Source organism: Nannospalax galili, unplaced genomic scaffold (assembly GCF_000622305.1).
Source record: "Nannospalax galili isolate Female #2095 unplaced genomic scaffold, S.galili_v1.0 scaffold538, whole genome shotgun sequence".
NCBI lineage: Eukaryota > Metazoa > Chordata > Mammalia > Rodentia > Spalacidae > Nannospalax > Nannospalax galili.
In genome coordinates, this window is record NW_008343842.1 from 399,712 (window position 1) to 407,580 (window position 7,869).

Genomic DNA, 7,869 nt, shown 5'->3' on the forward strand with positions numbered 1-7,869 from the left:
AGGCTCAGAAGTCCAACCTCCTCCCCCCAGCCTCAGAGACCCACAGAATTAATTCCAAATAGGGCAGTTCTAGGGTGGGAAATTCATAAAATCTATCTGTCAGGGTCAGTGCTGGGGAACCCAGGCATGCTGGAAGAGGAGGCCTTAAGGCTGCTGAGAGAGAGAGAGAGAGAGAGAGAGAGAGAGGGACTGGGGCCTAGATCTAACACTCAAATGTATGCCTCCAGTCGCCAGTGAAGTCCCACCTCCCAAGGCTTCCACAACCCTCCTAAAATATGACCATCAGCTGGGACCAAACATTCAAAACACAAGTCTGTGGAGTGTGTGTGTGTGTGTGTGTGTGTGCGTGCATTTCATATTCAAAAAATAACATTTCTCCCTGCTTACCATGGAGTTTCCAATCTGAAGGTCACACTTTTGCAAAAATCAGACTGAGGTTGGCAATTCTCAGCACTAGGAATGAATGCAATAATGCCAGAATGTTGAGTCACCCAAAGAGAGAACCACTGTTACACTCAATGACATGGAAGGGATAAGATTATCAAACTGTTTTAGATGCCTTGTGTGGTGACGCTAGTTTGTGATCACACATCACGTGCCTGCTCCCTGGCAGTGTCCTGGCCCAAGTACTCAAGGTAGTCTATTTTTTTTTATTACTTTATGATCTTATTTATTTATTTATTTATTTATTTATTTATTTATTTATTTATGTGTGTGTACACATACATGTATGCCATGGTGTGTGTGTGTGTGTGTGTGTGTGTGTGTGTGTGTGTGTGTGTGTGTCTGAGGACAAGTTGCAGGAGACAATTCTCGTTTCAGGAGTCAATTCTCTCCTTCCACCATGTGGATTCTGGGGATTGAACTCAGGTCATCAATCTTGGCGGCAAGCACCTTTACCTGCTGAGGTTAAGGTTGTTGGCCCAACTACTAGCATTCTTAACGACTGTTATATCATTACCATTGTTGCCATGGTCACATCTGATATCACACTCATGACCCCCCCCCCAACTCTGACAAAAACTGTTCTATGTCTCCTTATCAGGAATACTCTGACCCATACCTGAGCATCCAGGGTGACCAACACATGATGCCGTATACAAGGAACAGCAGTGAGTTAAACCCAAAAGCAATGCAACAAACCCAAAATGCATAAGCATAGGTGAACTGACGAAGGATCAGGGTCCCTTATGGGCCCTACTCTTCCCTGTACTTAGGGGAAAGGCCCTGGTCAAGATGCCAATATGTTGGAAGAACTTGGTTCTTTCTCATTCCAATTCTTCTGCTAGTTCCTCTGGAGACTTATTATCTTCTCTCTCTCTCTGTCTTCCTGTTGACGTGTGTCTGTGCACGTGTGTGTGCGTGTGTGTGTGTGTGTGTGTGTGTGTGTGTGTATGTGTGTGTGTGTGTGAGTTCAGATCCCCTGGAACTGGAGTTATAGAGGATTGTTAACTGCCATGTGGGTGCTGGGACTTGAACCTGGGTCCTCTGCAGGTGCAGCCAGTGCTCTTAACCACTGAGCCATCTCTCCAGCCCCCATCTTATTTTTGACACAGAGTCTGTCATTGTCTTTGAACTCACTGATTCAGCAAGCACCAGGGATCCTCCTGTGTTGTGTCCTCCCAGTCCTAGGGGAGTCACAGGGGCTACCACACTTGGTTTTTGCTGTGTGGATGCTGGAGGTCAAACTCAGGTAGGTCCTCATACTGTGTGGCAAGCACTTACCTGACTGAACTACCTCCCCAGTCTCTTACCTTCCCTTTTCTGAGTCTTGCTTTTCTCATATCATAATCCTGTCTGCCCTCTACTTGCAGGATTTCTGTGAGATATAATGCATGTGAAAGAGCTTTGGAGACTGCCACATGCCCAGGAAACCTCTCAAAAGCCCTGGGCTGCAGCCAAACTGGGCTGTGTCATGGTTTATTTATCATTTTCAAATTTGATTCTTTCCTTCCTTCCTTCTTTCCTTCCTTCCTTCCTCCTTCCTTCCTTCTTCCTTCCTTTCTTCCTTCTTCCTTCCTTCCCTCCCTCCCTCCCTTCCTTCCTTCCCTTCCTCCCTCCTCCCTTAATTCCTTACCTTTTTTTGGCTTTTTGAGACAGGGTCTCCCTGTAGCCCCCTCCTCTCGTCTTCTCTTCCTCCCACCCTCCCTTCTTTCCTCGTTCTCTCCCTCCCTTCCCCCTTCTTCCTTTCCTCCCTCCCTTCCTTCCTCCCTCTCTTCTCCTTCCTTCCTCCCTCCTTCCTTCCTCCCTTCCTTTCTTCCTTTCTTTTCTTCTTGCAGTACTGGGGACTGAACCCCGAAGCAAGCACTACTAACTGCACCCCAGTTTAAACTTTGTTCTTTTGCTCCCTCCCTCCCCAGAAGGCTCTTTCCTGTTTTCCTTGGTCATATCCCCCCATCCTTTATAGCTCAGCCTAAATTCTCTTTTCTGTGAAGATTTTCCCCAGTCCCCCCAAAGAAAAGTCAGGAACCTGTCCCCTCTGTGTTTCTGTAGCCCTCCATCCTTAGAGCAATGACCACTTCCTGGTTCACATTTGTGCTGAACAGTTTCACTGTCAACTTGACACACCTGGGCAGAGGGAGCCTCAACTGAGGAATTTCCTCCATTGGACTGGCCTATAGCCGTGTCTGTGGAGCATTTTCATGATTGTTGAGTGATGTGGGAAGGTCCAGCCCTCTGTGGGTGGTACCACCCCAGGCAGGTGATCCTGTGCTGTATAAGAAAACAGACTGAGCACAAGCTAGGGGAGCAAGCCAGTGAGCAGCGGTCCTTCGAGGTCTCTGCTTCTGCTCCCACCCTGAGCTCCTGCCCTGTCTTCCCTCCATGATGAACCATAATCTGAAGTGAAATAAACCCTTTCCTCCCCAAGCTGGTTTTGGTCCATGTTTTATCACAGCAATAGAAAGCTAAGATAACACTGATAACATGAGAAGGTGGGGTCCCCTTCAGGGTCCTTAGTCTCATTCATAAAAGAATGAACTCAAAATGGAAGCATTAGGGCAATTTCATTAGAATTTAAAGAAACATCCTCAGGGCAGGCAAGCTGTAAATCTGAGCAGGTGTCCTGAGGGGAAGTGGCGGGAGAAGAAAAGAAGCCATGAAGCCACGTGGGTTTGGAGGCAAGGAGGTCAGACACGCGGTGGACTTAGCAGTCACATGGCAGGGAGTTTCAAATAAAGAGTAAGAAAGCTCAGAATTTTGGGACAGCCCGAAGTGTTAGGGGAAGCATTGTTAGAAAAGAGAGAAAAGGAGAGGGTATACTTTCCTGCAGAATTCAGAAAAATGGGGAGACTTATGGAATGTCTAAGTCCAGGTCCGTAAGCACCGCACTAAAGGAGGAGGGATTCCAGATAGGAAAAGTTCACCGTCTCATGAACACACTAGGTCTTCCGCCTACCTCTTTAGCATGACTTGAGGTGAACCTGCCTTCCTAAGGGTCTTCCTGTAACCAGACGATTGGCAACACGAAACCGGAAAGCTGGATCATTCCGGTCAGAAATTTTATTCTCTTGATCAGTTTTGGCTTAAGGAACTGTTTTTGCTACTGTGACAGCATGATGTTTTGTGGGCAGAGCTAATGCTCTGCTCTGCCAAGCGTCTGACTTGCTCACTCTTGGGTCTCTTCTAAGAGTTGGCACACAGCTTGTAGTGTACACAAGGCACATGACACCCTTGGGTTTGGTTGTGGTAAATTGGAGCAGACCTCTAGAGGTGATCAATGTCCTCAGAGCCCGGAGGCGGAAGATAAGTGGCCAGGCTCCCGAGATCAGGTCTATAAACATCTTTTGACAGAAAAGCCTAACTTCAAAGCCTAGCAGTTTTAGATTATGTTTTCATCGGAGGCTTTTAAAGTAGCAAAACTTTAGATTTATATCTTCATGAACAGATGTGGAAGGGAAAATCAATTCCTTATAGGATTGGCTTATTTGTTTTTTATCGCAGTGCTAAATATTATGCAGCAAGTGACAAATTAATACATAAATTGACCCCAAGACATCTACATCCCTGGATAAAGATCAGAGTGGAAAGAGCTTGAACAACCCAGAGCGGGCTGGCCTCAATGCTTGCATGTTACCTGCCAATCAGATCTGTTTCCTGGGAGGATGCTGGAGGCAAGACAGTTGGAACTGGGTGGTTAAAAAAAGAGGGGGGGGGGTGCTCAAAGGCTTCCAAAGGGACACGTGACCAGCACTGGAGCTGTTCCAAAGATGACCTGGGAAAGGCTTGGCGGCATCCTGTCTTCTCCTATCTATGTCCTTTGTAATGCCTCCAGTGTGAGCCAAGGAGAAAGGAAGAATGTGACTGACTGGCACTGACACAGGTGACTGTGGGGCTCCCCGGGCAGAGCTCCCAGCTTGAGTAATGTCAGCTAACCTTCCTCTTTGGTGTCAGTCCCTGCCTCCAAGAGTCCCAGGGCAAAGCAGGCAAGTGGACACGAGAGACAAGGGCCAGGGCTGGAGAGAAAATTCACCTGTTGATCCGTGGGCCAGCTGTTCCTCCATCCAGAATTCCCGGGGTACAAGAAGAACCCAAGGGGAGCATTCTGGGGACCACTAGGAAATGTCACAGCTACACTGGCTTTGGGGGAAAACAGAGAAGGTAGAAAGGGCAAGTCAGTTCTGAAGAAAAAAAATTCCATAAACGTGGAAAAAACCTAAGAGTCACTGCTTTTCCCACAAGAGAGGATGACACATTGCAGGAGGACCTTCTGATGTAGCCTAGCTAAATGCCAAGCAGCTAGTCCAGCTCTGGAGAGAGAGAAAGGGAGAGGTAAAGAGAGCGAGGGAGAGGGAGTGAAAAAGAATATTTTCTATTTGTCCTGCAACCTCTCTTCTGGAGGTTTTATCGTGACAGAACACTGGGTGTCCTTTAGGGCACGCAGTAGAAAAGGGACAGTAGAGAAGAGGGTTGGCATAATTAGGAAGGTATGGATGGAAGCTGCAAATGACAGAAGGGTGTCCTTATCCCTCAGGCACCCAGCCAAGTCCCCAGTCACCTCTCTGAGGGGGCTGGGGTTCCCAGTGACAGAATTTGCTCATGTAAGTAAGGATCAGCATGGGGAACAGGAAATCAACCCCTCACATTCATGAATACCATCTTGAAAATGTTGTGAAAATGCCAGGAAATGAGAGACTCAAGCCTGGGATGTCTGTGCTGGGTCAGATAAAAGATGTTGTCTGGAAATAAGAGGCAGTGATTTAATTCATCGGTCCCACCTGGAGTGAGGATGAGAGGCAGGTGCCCGGTGAGGAGAGGCAGTTCCACGCCACCCAAGGACACCTGTTCAATTAAAATGGTCTATAAAGAAGCAGCTATAATGCTGTCATTCTGCCACTTCCCACAATCCCAAGAAAGGTGATCTTGCAAGCCCTCAGGGATGGGAGCAGCTGTGAGGTCCTCATTCCCTGGATCTTCTTGGGGGTGAGTGGAATGGGTTAGGGTGATCTGTACATCAACAGTTCCCATAAGGTATTATTAGTATTGATTCCGGGTAGGCAGAGATAACGTTCCTGTCTTGAGTACTACCCCTAAAGTATAAAAGTATTTATATTCATCTCAGAGGCTTGTATGTAAATCAAGACTTGCGTGTTCAGACTACAGCTCCTTTTTGCTGGCAACGCCAGATGCAATGGCGTCAACTAATGTTTTTCCCCATGCGTTTAAGGTACAAATGTAAGTTTTCAAAGGCAAAAATACAGCTCTAGCCTTCAAAACTTCTTGGGGGAATTTATGTCTCTAAAAACCAAAACAACAAAACAAAACAAAAAATACCTCAATAATTAAGAATGTGAAGCAAGCTTTCAGATTTGGGCCGTCTTTGTGTTTGGTGGTACGAGGTCTTTTCAAAGCCTACCAATTCACTGCTCAGAGTGCATCCTCCCTCACGAAGGGACGCCTCTTTACCTGACCTCTCTCAAGCCCCTCAGGCCTCTTTTGCCACTTCAGATATTCTGGAACATTCTCTGCCTTTTAGAGTTAGAATCCAAACAGCTATCACACCCAGATGTCATGGGTATTCTCCCTGAAGTTGTTTAGACATCTGCGGAGGGAGTAAAGAGGAAGCAAGGGGAAACAGGCTTGTGGTTTGTTTCCAAATCAAAGCAGGCAGAGAACAGGAGAGGAAAAGGGGAAGAGTGTGGAAGAAGGTGAGAGAGATGCTGTTCTAGTTTCTTTCTACTGCTGTGATAAAAACACTGACCAATGTGGCCGGACAGATGGCTCAGTGGTTAAGAGCACTGGCTGCTCCTGCAGAAGAATTGGGTTTGAATCCCAGCACCCACATGTCGACTAACAACCATTCTTAACTCCAGTTCTAGAGGATCCGACGCCCTCTTCTCACCTCCGTGGGCACTGCACACATGGTGCACTTAGATTGTATGAGGCAAAACACTCATATACATAAAATAAAAGTAAATAAAATTTTTAAAGCTTTAAAATACAAAAATTGGTACTGGAGAGATGGCTCAGTGGTTAAGAGCACTGGATGCTCTTGCAGAGGACCTGGGTTTGGTTCCTAGCACCCATATGGCAGCTAACAACCATCTGTGACTCCAATTCCAGGGGATCCGACACCTTCTTCTGACCTCCTCAGGCATTGCACAATACAGGTGCACTTACATACAAGCAGGCGATATACTCATACACATAAAATAAAAATAAATAAATAAAAAAAAACACTGACCTTTTGAGGAGGAAAGCCTTTATGTTACATCTCCTGGGTCACAGTTCATCACTGAGGGAAGTCAAGGCAGGGACTCAGGGCAAAAACCTAGAGGCAGGAACTTAAGCACAGCTCATGGAGGAACACTGCTTACTGACTTGCTCCCCTGGCCTATGCTCGGCCTACATTCTTATGCAACACAGGAACAGCTGCCCAGGGGTGGCACTGTCCACAGTATCTGGGCCCTCCATTATCACTCAACAATCAAGAAAACGCCCCACAGATATGGCTGTAGATCAGTTCAATGGAGACAATTCCTCAACTGAGGTTCCCTCTACCCAGTATTAACTAAAGCTATCTATCACAGATGCCCTGTGCTGGCCTATCCTCTTCAAGGCCTAGGCTGTCTTCCATGGATGCAGGGAGTATTGCTGTTATTGACGTCCTCTGCCTGGTCTTTGGCCCCACGTGGGACCAGCCTGCAGGGCCATCCCTCCATAGGAGGCTCCCACTCCTTTGCCTGGCAGCCCAACATCCCTGCTCTATTCAGTCTGTGTCCTCTACCCTCACCATAGGAGCTATGCCCCAAAGCTCCCAGGATACACCCCCTCCAATATAATCCCCACTTCACTCAGCTGGCTTCCAGAGAAAACCCAAATTTAGACAGAAAAGAGAGAGGGTTTTTTTTTGGGGGGGGGCAGTAATGGGCTGAGCATTTTTATCACTTCTAGAAAAGCCACAATGGCTGAACAGTTTCAGATAGCTCCTGGTAGATTCATGATCCATTCAGTATTGATTTCTGGTGCTGTGTATATGCTGACAGTTGCTGGTGTCACAGTGTGGCATCTTTTTAAGATGCCGTATCTTTTTTGTCTGATTAGGCTAATTATTAACTTAAAAATTACTAAAAATGCCAGTATTAGAGACTCTATTTGATAGGTAGAGAGCTGGGCGGGAGCGAACGGGCAGCGCGGATGGAGGAAGGCACGATCGGATGGATGAGGCACCGAGGCTCAGATGGAATTCTCAGCGGGAAACAGATTTATTTCGCATGGGGCACCTTTCCCTTGGGGAAGGGAAAGATGTCGGCGGAGGGAAAGATGTCAGGGAAGGGAAGGGAAGGGAAGGGAAGGGTAGGGAAGGGAAGGGAAAGATGTCCGCGAAGGGAAAGATGTACGCTCACGGGTTGTGAGCTGGGACTATACATA